The sequence below is a fragment of the Excalfactoria chinensis genome, chromosome 4 (assembly GCF_039878825.1).
Source record: "Excalfactoria chinensis isolate bCotChi1 chromosome 4, bCotChi1.hap2, whole genome shotgun sequence".
NCBI lineage: Eukaryota > Metazoa > Chordata > Aves > Galliformes > Phasianidae > Excalfactoria > Excalfactoria chinensis.
In genome coordinates, this window is record NC_092828.1 from 86,249,603 (window position 1) to 86,263,650 (window position 14,048).

At 40.2% G+C, this 14,048-nt stretch overlaps 1 protein-coding gene across 3 annotated transcripts in view; it reads left to right on the plus strand.

The window, feature by feature from the left end:
- Positions 1-14,048, plus strand: part of LOC140252191 (uncharacterized) — a 98,810-nt gene that overhangs the window by 34,278 nt on the left and 50,484 nt on the right. For all 3 annotated transcript variants that reach the window (XR_011903564.1, XR_011903563.1, XM_072336561.1), the window contains one exon: positions 3,038-3,293. The gene's annotated coding sequence lies outside the window, so the exon portion shown is untranslated. The remainder of the gene's footprint in view (positions 1-3,037; positions 3,294-14,048) is intronic.

A 14,048-nucleotide genomic window follows, 5' to 3' on the forward strand; every position in this document is an offset into this window, starting at 1 on the left:
ACCCCATAGACACCCCATAGAGCCCCATAGGGACCCCATAGGACCCATAGAGACCCATTTGAAACCCATAGAGACCCCATAGGCCCCAATTGGACCCCATGGGGACCATAGAGCCCCATAGAGACCCCATAGGCCCCAACTGGACCCCATAGAGACCCCATAGGACCCTATAGGACCCTATAGGACCCATTTGAACCCCATAGAGACCCCATAGGCCCCAATTGGACCCCATAGGGACCCCATAGGACCCTATAGAGACCCCATTTAAACCCCATAGGATCCCATAGAGACACCCTAGGGACCCCATAGAGACTCCATAAGCCTCAATTGGACCCCATAGAGACCCCATAGGCCCGAATTGGCCCCCATAGAGACCCATAGGACCCCATTTGAACCCCATAGGACCCCATAGGGACCCATTTGAACCCCATAGGACCCCATAGAGACCATAGAGCCCCATAGAGGCCCCATAGAGACCCATAGGGACCCATTTGAACCCCATAGAGACCCCATAGGGACCCATTTGAACCCCATAGAGACCCATTTGAACCCCATATGACCCCATAGACACCCCATAGAGCCCCATAGGACCCCATTTGAACCCGATAGGACCCCATAGATGCCCCATAGGCCCCAATTGGACCCCATAGAGACCCCATAGGACCCCATAGAGACCCATTTGAACCCCATAGGACCCCATAGAGACCATAGAGCCCCATAGAGACCCATAGGGACCCATTTGAACCCCATAGAACCCCATAGAGACCCCATAGGACCCCATAGGGACCCCATAGAGCCCCATAGGGACCCATTGGAACCCCATAGGACCCCATAAGTCCCATTTGAACCACATAGGCCCCCATAGGCTCCGTTTGAACCCCACAGGACCCCATAGGCCCCATTTGAACCCCATAGGACCCCATAGAGACCCCATAGAGACCCATTTGAACCCCATATGACCCCATAGACACCCCATAGAGCCCCATAGGACCCCATTTGAACCTGATAGGACCCCATAGATGCCCCATAGGCCCCAATTGGACCCCATAGAGACCCTATAGGATCCATAGAGACCCCATAGAGACCATAGAGCCCCATAGAGACCCCATAGGCCCCATTTGAACCCCATAAGGACCCCATAGAGACCCCATAGAGACCCCATAGGCCCCATTTGAACCCCATAGGGACCCCATAGAGACCATAGAGCCCCATTTGAACCCCATAGAGACCCCATAGAGCCCCATAGAGACCCCATAGGGACCCATTTGAACCCGATAGGACCCCATAGAGACCCCATAGGACCTATTTGAACCCCATAGGCCCCATGTGAACCCCATAGCCCCCCCATTATCCCCCATAGCCCCCTATAGGCCCCCATAGCCACCCATTATTGGCAATGGAGTCTTATTTATAGGCAATGGAGTCTTATATATTGGCATTATTGACCCCATAGAGACCCCATAGGACCCATAGAGACCCCATAGAGACCCCATAAGCCTCAATTTGACCCCATAGAGACCCCATAGGCCCCATTTGAACCCCATAGAGACCCCATAGGACCCCATTTGAACCCCATAGGACCCCATAGAGACCCCATAGAGACCCCATAGGCCCCAATTGGACCCCATAGAGACCCCATAGGCCCCATTTGAACCCCATAGGACCGCACTGACACCCCATAGAACCCAGTTGGACCCCATAGAGACCATAGAGCCCCATAGAGAACCCAATTAGACCCCATAGAGACCCCATAGAGACCCATAGGGACCCCATAGATACCTATTTGAACCCCATAGGACCCCATAGACACCCCATAGGACCCCATAAGCCTCAATTGGACCCCATAGAGACCCCATAGGACCCCACAGAGACCCCATAGAAACCTTATAAGCCTCAATTGGACCCCATAGGGACCCCATAGAGACCCCATAAACACCCTATAGGCCCCAATTGGACCCCATGGAGACCTATAGAGACCTATAGAGACCTATAGAGACCTATAGAGACCTATAGAGACCTATAGAGACCCCATAGAACCCATTTGAACCCCATAGGACCCCATAGGACCCCATAGAGACCCCATAGAGACCCCATAGAGACCCCATAGACGCCCTATAGGACCCATTTGAATTCCATAGGACCCCATAGGCCCCAATAGGACCCCATAGAGACCCCATAAGTCTCAATTGGACCCCATAGGGACCCATAAAGACCCCATAGAGACCCCATAGGCCCCAATTGGACCCCATAGAGTCCCCATAGGCCCCAATTGGACCCCATAGAGTCCCCATAGGACCCCATAGAGACCCCATAGGGACCCCATTTAAACCCCATAGGACCCCATTTAAACCCCATAGGACCCCATAGGCCCCAATTAGACCCCATAGAGACCCCATAGAGACTCATAGGGACTCATTTAAACCCCATAGAGACCCCATAGGCCCCAATTGAACCCCATAGAGACCCCATAGAGACCCCATAGACGCCCTATAGGACCCATTTGAACCCCATAGGACCCCATAGGACCCCATAGAGACCCCATAGGCCCCATTTGAACCCTATAGGACCCCATAGAGACCCCATAGGGACTCATTTAAACCCCATAGAGACCCCATAGGCCCCAATTGGACCCCATAGAGACCCCATAGAGACCCCATAGGAACCCATAGAGACCCCTAGGACCCTATAGAGACCCCATAGAGCCCCATAGGACCCCATAGGAACCCATAGACACCCTATAGGACCCATTTGAACCCCAATAGGACCCCATAGGCCCCAATTGGACCCCAATTGGACCCCATAGGGACCCCACAGGGACCCCATAGAGACCCCATAAGCCTCAATTGGACCCCATAGAGACCCCATAGAGACCCCATAGAGACCCCATAGAGACCCCATAGGCCCCAATTGGACCCCATAGGAACTCATTTGAACCCCATAGGACCCCATAGAGACCCCATAGGCCCCAATTGGACCCCATAGGACCCCTATAGAGACCCCATATAACCCCATATCCATCCTGTTGTTCCTATTGCAGGATCATCCCATTGGCTGCTGGACCGTCCCATTGGCTGCTGGACCGTCCCATTGGCTGCTGGACCGTCCCATTGGCTGCCGGACCGTCCCATTGGCTGCCGGACCGTCCCATTGGCTGCCGGACCGTCCCATTGGCCGCCGGACCGTCCCATTGGCCGCCGGATCGTCCCATTGGCTGAAGGACCGTCCCATTGGCTGCTGGACCGTCCCATTGGCTGCTGGACCGTCCCATTGGCTGCTGGACCCCATTGTGTGAGGTAGGATCATCTATCTCCATCATCACAATGGCCTATTGCTACTTAATAATGCTCCATTAACACTAATAGTCCAGGGTACATTAATGCTATTAAGCACTAATAACTTGCCATTGGGAATTAATCAATTATTAGCCAATAATTAAGGCTCCATTGACAATAATTAAGGCTCCATTGACAATAATTAAGGCTCCATTCATAAAAACTAAGGCCAATAACTAAGGCTCCATTGATAAAAACTAAGGCTCCATTGATAAAAACTAAGGCTCCATTGATAAAAACTAAGGCTCCATTGATAAAAACTAAGGCTCCATTGATAAAAACTAAGGCTCCATTGATAAAAACTAAGGCTCCATTGATAGAAACTAAGGCTCCAGTGACTGAAACTAAGGCTCCATTGCCTATCAATGGGAGTCCATTGCCCAATAATGGGAGTCCATTGCCCAATAATGGGAGTCCATTGCCCAATAATGGGACTCCATTGCCCAATAATGGGAGTCCATTGCCCAATAATGGGAGTCCATTGCCCAATAATGGGACTCCATTGCCCAATAATGGGACTCCATTGCCCAATAATGGGACTCCATTATTAATTAGACTTCCTTACCAATAAATCAGACTCCATGGCCTATATATATAATATTCCATTGCTAAATAGACTCTATTAAAAGATTAATAGATTAATAGACCAATCAATAGGACTCCACTGCTAATAATTAAGACTGCATTACTGATAAATAAGACTCCATTACTAATAAGTAGGACTGCATAGCAAATAACTAAGACTCCATTGCCAATAACTAAGACTCCATTGACAATAAATCAGACTCCATGTGTAATAAATAAGGCTGCATTGCCAATTAATAATAGTCCATGGCTAATTAGACTCCATTGCTAATAACTAAGACTCCATTGCTAATAACTAAGACTCCATTGCTAATAACTAAGACTCCATTGACAATCAATCAGACCCTGTTGCTTATTAGACTCCATTGCTACTAAATTAGACTTGATTGCCAAAAATTAAGACTCCATTAATAACAAATAAGACTCTATCGAAAATAACTAAGACTCCATTACTAATACTTAGGAATATATTGCCAATAATTAAGACTACAATGTTAATAAATATGTCTCCTCTGCTAATTAATAAGACTCCATTGCCAATAATTAACACTCCATTGCTAATAATATGCCACTGCCAATAAATGAGAATCCATTCCTAATTAGTAAGAATCCATTGATTATTAATAAGACTCCATTGCTAATAAATAAGTCTCTGTTGATAATATATAAGACTCCATTGCCAATAAATAGGACTCATTGTCCAATAAATAAGACTCCCTGGCCAATTAATAGGACCTCATTGATAATAAATAATACAAGAATCCATTGCTAATAAATAAGACTCCATTGCCAATAATTAAGACTCCATTGATAATACATAAGAATCCATTGCCAATAAATAAGACTCTATTGCTCATAAATAAGACTCTACTGCCAGTAACTAAGACTCCATTGACAATAAATAAAAGTCTGTTGCTAATTAATAAGACTCCATTGCTAATAAATGAAACACCATTGCTAATAACTAAGACTCCATTGCCAATAACTAAGACTCCATTGCCAATAACTAAGACTCCATTGCCAATAACTAAGACTCCATTGACAATAACTAAGACTCCATTGACAATAACTAAGACTCCATTGACAATAAATAGGACTCGACTGCTAATTAGACTCTACTACCAATAAATAAGATAATATTGCTAATAAATCAGACTCCATTGCTATTAAATAACTCAATTGCCTATAAATAAGACTCCATTGCTAATAACTAAGACTACATTGTTAAGAAATAAGACTCCACTGCCAACCAATAAGACACCACTGCCAATACATAAGACTCCATTGCTGATAAATAAGACTCCATTGCTAATAAATTAGAATCCATGCCTAATAAATAAGACTCCATTGCTAATAAATAAGACTCCATTGCTAATAAATAAGACTCCATTGCTAATAAATAAGACTCCATTGCTAATAAATAAGACTCCATTGCTAATAAATAAGACTCCATTGCTAAGTAGGCTCCAATACTAACAATTAAGAAGACACTGGTAATACATAAGAATCTATTGGTAATAACTAAGAACCCAGTGCTAATAAATAAGAATCCATTGCCAATAAATAGGACTCCATTACCCGTAAGTAAGAGTACACTGCTATTTAGACTCCAGTCCTAGTACATAATACTATATTGCTAATCATTAAGGCTCCATTGCCAATTATTAAGACTCCATGGCCAGTAATAAGACTCCATTGCCAATTAATAAGACTCCATTGCCACTAAATAAGACTCCATTGCTAATACTTAAGAATATATTGGCAATAATTAATTCTACATTGATAATAAATATATCTTCTCTGCTAATAACTAAGACTCCATTGCCAACAAATAAGATTCCATTGCCAATAATATGTAAGGCTCCATTGACAATAAATGGAACTCCATTACCAATAATATGCCATTGCCAATAAATAAGACTCCATTCTTAATTAATAAGACACCATTGCTAATTAGATTCCATTGCCAAGAATGGAGACTCCATTGGCAATAAATAGGACTCCTTTTCCAATAAATTGGACTCCTTTGCCAATTAATAGGACCCCATTGATAATGCATTAGAATCCATTCCTAATTAATAAGACTCCATTGCTAAGTAATAAAACTCCATTGCCAATCAATAAGATTACATTGCCAATTAGACTTAATTGCTAATAGATAAGACCCCACTGCTCATTAGACTCCATTGCCAATAAATCAGACTCCATTGCTATAAAATAAACCTCCATTGCTAATAAATAGGACTCCACTGCTTATTAGACTCCATTGCCAATATATAAACTCCATTGCCAATAAGTAAGAGTCCATTGCTAATAAGACTCCATTGCCAATCAATAAGCCTCCATTCCAAATTAATATGACTCCATTGCCAATACATTAGATTGCATTGCTAGTAATTAAGACTCCAGTGATAATAAATAAGACTCCAGTGATAATAAATAAGACTCCAGTGATAATAAATAAGACTCCAGTGATAATAAATAAGACTCCAGTGATAATAAATAAGACTCCATTGCCAATAACTAAGACTCCATTGCCAATAACTAAGACTCCATTGCCAATAACTAAGACTCCATTGCCAATAACTAAGACTCCATTGCCAATCAATCAGACTCCATTGCCAATCAATCAGACTCTATTCCTTATTAGACTCCATTGCTACTAAATTAGACTCCATTGCCAAAAATTAAGACTCCATTAATAACAAATAAGACTCTATCGAAAATAAATATATGACTCCGTCTACAAAAAATAAGACTCCATTGCCAATAAATAAGACTCCATTGCTAATTAGAATGCATCGCTAATAATTAAGACTCCATTCCTAATTAATAAGACTCCATTGCCGATAAATAAGACTCTATTGCTAATTAGACGCCACTGCTAATAAATAGGACACCATTGCCTATAATTGAGTCTCCATAGCCAATATCTAAGTCAGACTCCGTGGCCAATCAGAAGTCAGACTCCGTGGCCAATCATAAGTCAGACTCCGTGGCCAATCATAAGTCAGACTCCGTGGCCAATCATAAGTCAGACTCCGTGGCCAATCAGAAGTCAGACTCCGTGGCCAATCAGAAGTCAGACTCCGTGGCCAATCAGAAGTCAGACTCCGTGGCCAATCAGAAGTCAGACTCCGTGGCCAATCAGAAGTCAGACTCCGTGGCCAATCAGAAGTCAGACTCCGTGGCCAATCAGAAGTCAGACTCCGTGGCCAATCAGAAGTCAGACTCCGTGGCCAATCAGAAGTCAGACTCCGTGGCCAATCAGAAGTCAGACTCCGTGGCCAATCAGAAGTCAGACTCCGTGGCCAATCAGAAGTCAGACTCCGTGGCCAATCAGAAGTCAGACTCCGTGGCCAATCAGAAGTCAGACTCCGTGGCCAATCAGAAGTCAGACTCCGTGGCCAATCAGAAGTCAGACTCCGTGGCCAATCAGAAGTCAGACTCCGTGGCCAATCAGAAGTCAGACTCCGTGGCCAATCAGAAGTCAGACTCCGTGGCCAATCAGAAGTCAGACTCCGTGGCCAATCAGAAGTCAGACTCCGTGGCCAATCAGAAGTCAGACTCCGTGGCCAATAAATAGGACCCCATTGATAATACATAAGACTCCATTGCCAATAAATAGGACCCCATTGATAATACATAAGACTCCATTGCCAATAACTAAGACTCCATTGCCAATAACTAAGACTCCATTGCCAATAACTAAGACTCCATTGCCAATATATGTCTCCACTGACAATAATTAAGACTCCATTGCCAATAAATAGAATTACATTAATAATGAATACTCCGTTGCTAATAAATACGACTCCATTGCTAGTACATAAGAATCCAGTGCTAATTAGTAAGACTGCATTGCCAATAAATAATCAGCCATTGCCAGTAAAAGAGTATCCATATCCATTAAACAAAACTCTATATTCAGTAAATATGAATATATTGCTAATAAATAAGACTCCATTGCCACTAAATAAGACTCCAATTCCTTTGCCAATAAATAGAACTCCATTGCCAGTAAATAACAATCCATTGCTAATTAGTAAGACCCCATTGATAATTAATAAGACTCCATTGCCACTAATTAAGACTCCATTGCCAATAATATGCCATTGCCAATAAATAAGACTCCATTCCTAATTAGTAAGACTCCATTGCCTACAAATAAGACTCCATTGCCAATTAATAGGAGCCCATTGATAATACATATGAGTCCATTTATAATAAGTCTTCATTGCCAATAAATAAGACACCAGTGCCCATAAATAAAACTCAATTGCTAATAAATAAGAGTCTATATCCAGTAAATAAGAGTAAATTGCTAATAAATAAGGCTCTACATGTAGTACATTAGACTCCATTGCCAATAATTAACACTCCATTGCTAATAATATGCCACTGCCAATAAATGAGAATCCATTCCTAATTAGTAAGAATCCATTGATTATTAATAAGACTCCATTGCTAATAAATAAGTCTCTGTTGATAATATATAAGACTCCATTGCCAATAAATAGGACTCATTGTCCAATAAATAAGACTCCCTGGCCAATTAATAGGACCTCATTGATAATAAATAATACAAGAATCCATTGCTAATAAATAAGACTCCATTGCCAATAATTAAGACTCCATTGATAATACATAAGAATCCATTGCCAATAAATAAGACTCTATTGCTCATAAATAAGACTCTACTGCCAGTAACTAAGACTCCATTGACAATAAATAAAAGTCTGTTGCTAATTAATAAGACTCCATTGCTAATAAATGAAACACCATTGCTAATAAATGAAACACCATTGCCAATAACTAAGACTCCATTGCCAATAACTAAGACTCCATTGCCAATAACTAAGACTCCATTGCCAATAACTAAGACTCCATTGCCAATAACTAAGACTCCATTGCCAATAACTAAGACTCCATTGCCAATAACTAAGACTCCATTGCCAATAACTAAGACTCCATTGCCAATAACTAAGACTCCATTGACAATAACTAAGACTCCATTGACAATAACTAAGACTCCATTGACAATAACTAAGACTCCATTGACAATAACTAAGACTCCATTGACAATAACTAAGACTCCATTGACAATAAATAGGACTCGACTGCTAATTAGACTCTACTACCAATAAATAAGATAATATTGCTAATAAATCAGACTCCATTGCTATTAAATAACTCAATTGCCTATAAATAAGACTCCATTGCTAATAACTAAGACTACATTGTTAAGAAATAAGACTCCACTGCCAACCAATAAGACACCACTGCCAATACATAAGACTCCATTGCTGATAAATAAGACTCCATTGCTAATAAATTAGAATCCATGCCTAATAAATAAGACTCCATTGCTAATAAATAAGACTCCATTGCTAATAAATAAGACTCCATTGCTAAGTAGGCTCCAATACTAACAATTAAGAAGACACTGGTAATACATAAGAATCTATTGGTAATAACTAAGAACCCAGTGCTAATAAATAAGAATCCATTGCCAATAAATAGGACTCCATTACCCGTAAGTAAGAGTACACTGCTATTTAGACTCCAGTCCTAGTACATAATACTATATTGCTAATCATTAAGGCTCCATTGCCAATTATTAAGACTCCATGGCCAGTAATAAGACTCCATTGCCAATTAATAAGACTCCATTGCCACTAAATAAGACTCCATTGCTAATACTTAAGAATATATTGGCAATAATTAATTCTACATTGATAATAAATATATCTTCTCTGCTAATAACTAAGACTCCATTGCCAACAAATAAGATTCCATTGCCAATAATATGTAAGGCTCCATTGACAATAAATGGAACTCCATTACCAATAATATGCCATTGCCAATAAATAAGACTCCATTCTTAATTAATAAGACACCATTGCTAATTAGATTCCATTGCCAAGAATGGAGACTCCATTGGCAATAAATAGGACTCCTTTTCCAATAAATTGGACTCCTTTGCCAATTAATAGGACCCCATTGATAATGCATTAGAATCCATTCCTAATTAATAAGACTCCATTGCTAAGTAATAAAACTCCATTGCCAATCAATAAGATTACATTGCCAATTAGACTTAATTGCTAATAGATAAGACCCCACTGCTCATTAGACTCCATTGCCAATAAATCAGACTCCATTGCTATAAAATAAACCTCCATTGCTAATAAATAGGACTCCACTGCTTATTAGACTCCATTGCCAATATATAAACTCCATTGCCAATAAGTAAGAGTCCATTGCTAATAAGACTCCATTGCCAATCAATAAGCCTCCATTCCAAATTAATATGACTCCATTGCCAATACATTAGATTGCATTGCTAGTAATTAAGACTCCAGTGATAATAAATAAGACTCCAGTGATAATAAATAAGACTCCAGTGATAATAAATAAGACTCCAGTGATAATAAATAAGACTCCAGTGATAATAACTAAGACTCCATTGCCAATAACTAAGACTCCATTGCCAATCAATCAGACTCCATTGCCAATCAATCAGACTCTATTCCTTATTAGACTCCATTGCTACTAAATTAGACTCCATTGCCAAAAATTAAGACTCCATTAATAACAAATAAGACTCTATCGAAAATAAATATATGACTCCGTCTACAAAAAATAAGACTCCATTGCCAATAAATAAGACTCCATTGCTAATTAGAATGCATTCCTAATTAATAAGACTCCATTCCTAATTAATAAGACTCTATTGCTAATTAGACGCCACTGCTAATAAATAGGACACCATTGCCTATAATTGAGTCTCCATAGCCAATATCTAAGTCAGACTCCGTGGCCAATCAGAAGTCAGACTCCGTGGCCAATCAGAAGTCAGACTCCGTGGCCAATCAGAAGTCAGACTCCGTGGCCAATCAGAAGTCAGACTCCGTGGCCAATCAGAAGTCAGACTCCGTGGCCAATCAGAAGTCAGACTCCGTGGCCAATCAGAAGTCAGACTCCGTGGCCAATCAGAAGTCAGACTCCGTGGCCAATCAGAAGTCAGACTCCGTGGCCAATCAGAAGTCAGACTCCGTGGCCAATCAGAAGTCAGACTCCGTGGCCAATCAGAAGTCAGACTCCGTGGCCAATCAGAAGTCAGACTCCGTGGCCAATCAGAAGTCAGACTCCGTGGCCAATCAGAAGTCAGACTCCGTGGCCAATCAGAAGTCAGACTCCGTGGCCAATCAGAAGTCAGACTCCGTGGCCAATCAGAAGTCAGACTCCGTGGCCAATCAGAAGTCAGACTCCGTGGCCAATCAGAAGTCAGACTCCGTGGCCAATCAGAAGTCAGACTCCGTGGCCAATCAGAAGTCAGACTCCGTGGCCAATCAGAAGTCAGACTCCGTGGCCAATCAGAAGTCAGACTCCGTGGCCAATCAGAAGTCAGACTCCGTGGCCAATCAGAAGTCAGACTCCGTGGCCAATCAGAAGTCAGACTCCGTGGCCAATCAGAAGTCAGACTCCGTGGCCAATCAGAAGTCAGACTCCGTGGCCAATCAGAAGTCAGACTCCGTGGCCAATCAGAAGTCAGACTCCGTGGCCAATCAGAAGTCAGACTCCGTGGCCAATCAGAAGTCAGACTCCGTGGCCAATAAATAGGACCCCATTGATAATACATAAGACTCCATTGCCAATAAATAGGACCCCATTGATAATACATAAGACTCCATTGCCAATAACTAAGACTCCATTGCCAATAACTAAGACTCCATTGCCAATAACTAAGACTCCATTGCCAATAACTAAGACTCCATTGCCAATAACTAAGACTCCATTGCCAATAACTAAGACTCCATTGCCAATAACTAAGACTCCATTGCCAATAACTAAGACTCCATTGCCAATATATGTCTCCACTGACAATAATTAAGACTCCATTGCCAATAAATAGAATTACATTAATAATGAATACTCCGTTGCTAATAAATACGACTCCATTGCTAGTACATAAGAATCCAGTGCTAATTAGTAAGACTGCATTGCCAATAAATAATCAGCCATTGCCAGTAAAAGAGTATCCATATCCATTAAACAAAACTCTATATTCAGTAAATATGAATATATTGCTAATAAATAAGACTCCATTGCCACTAAATAAGACTCCAATTCCTTTGCCATTAAATAGAACTCCATTGCCAGTAAATAACAATCCATTGCTAATTAGTAAGACCCCATTGATAATTAATAAGACTCCATTGCCACTAATTAAGACTCCATTGCCAATAATATGCCATTGCCAATAAATAAGACTCCATTCCTAATTAGTAAGACTCCATTGCCTACAAATAAGACTCCATTGCCAATTAATAGGAGCCCATTGATAATACATATGAGTCCATTTATAATAAGTCTTCATTGCCAATAAATAAGACACCAGTGCCCATAAATAAAACTCAATTGCTAATAAATAAGAGTCTATATCCAGTAAATAAGAGTAAATTGCTAATAAATAAGGCTCTACATGTAGTACATTAGACTCCATTGCCAATAATTAACACTCCATTGCTAATAATATGCCACTGCCAATAAATGAGAATCCATTCCTAATTAGTAAGAATCCATTGATTATTAATAAGACTCCATTGCTAATAAATAAGTCTCTGTTGATAATATATAAGACTCCATTGCCAATAAATAGGACTCATTGTCCAATAAATAAGACTCCCTGGCCAATTAATAGGACCTCATTGATAATAAATAATACAAGAATCCATTGCTAATAAATAAGACTCCATTGCCAATAATTAAGACTCCATTGATAATACATAAGAATCCATTGCCAATAAATAAGACTCTATTGCTCATAAATAAGACTCTACTGCCAGTAACTAAGACTCCATTGACAATAAATAAAAGTCTGTTGCTAATTAATAAGACTCCATTGCTAATAAATGAAACACCATTGCTAATAAATGAAACACCATTGCCAATAACTAAGACTCCATTGCCAATAACTAAGACTCCATTGCCAATAACTAAGACTCCATTGCCAATAACTAAGACTCCATTGCCAATAACTAAGACTCCATTGCCAATAACTAAGACTCCATTGCCAATAACTAAGACTCCATTGCCAATAACTAAGACTCCATTGACAATAACTAAGACTCCATTGACAATAACTAAGACTCCATTGACAATAACTAAGACTCCATTGACAATAACTAAGACTCCATTGACAATAACTAAGACTCCATTGACAATAACTAAGACTCCATTGACAATAAATAGGACTCGACTGCTAATTAGACTCTACTACCAATAAATAAGATAATATTGCTAATAAATCAGACTCCATTGCTATTAAATAACTCAATTGCCTATAAATAAGACTCCATTGCTAATAACTAAGACTACATTGTTAAGAAATAAGACTCCACTGCCAACCAATAAGACACCACTGCCAATACATAAGACTCCATTGCTGATAAATAAGACTCCATTGCTAATAAATAAGAATCCATGCCTAATAAATAAGACTCCATTGCTAATAAATAAGACTCCATTGCTAATAAATAAGACTCCATTGCCAATAAATAAGACTCCATTGCTAATAAATAAGACTCCATTGCTAAGTAGGCTCCAATACTAACAATTAAGAAGACACTGGTAATACATAAGAATCTATTGGTAATAACTAAGAACCCAGTGCTAATAAATAAGAATCCATTGCCAATAAATAGGACTCCATTACCCGTAAGTAAGAGTACACTGCTATTTAGACTCCAGTCCTAGTACATAATACTATATTGCTAATCATTAAGGCTCCATTGCCAATTATTAAGACTCCATGGCCAGTAATAAGACTCCATTGCCAATTAATAAGACTCCATTGCCACTAAATAAGACTCCATTGCTAATACTTAAGAATATATTGGCAATAATTAATTCTACATTGATAATAAATATATCTTCTCTGCTAATAACTAAGACTCCATTGCCAACAAATAAGATTCCATTGCCAATAATATGTAAGGCTCCATTGACAATAAATGGAACTCCATTACCAATAATATGCCATTGCCAATAAATAAGACTCCATTCTTAATTAATAAGACACCATTGCTAATTAGATTCCATTGCCAAGAATGGAGACTCCATTGG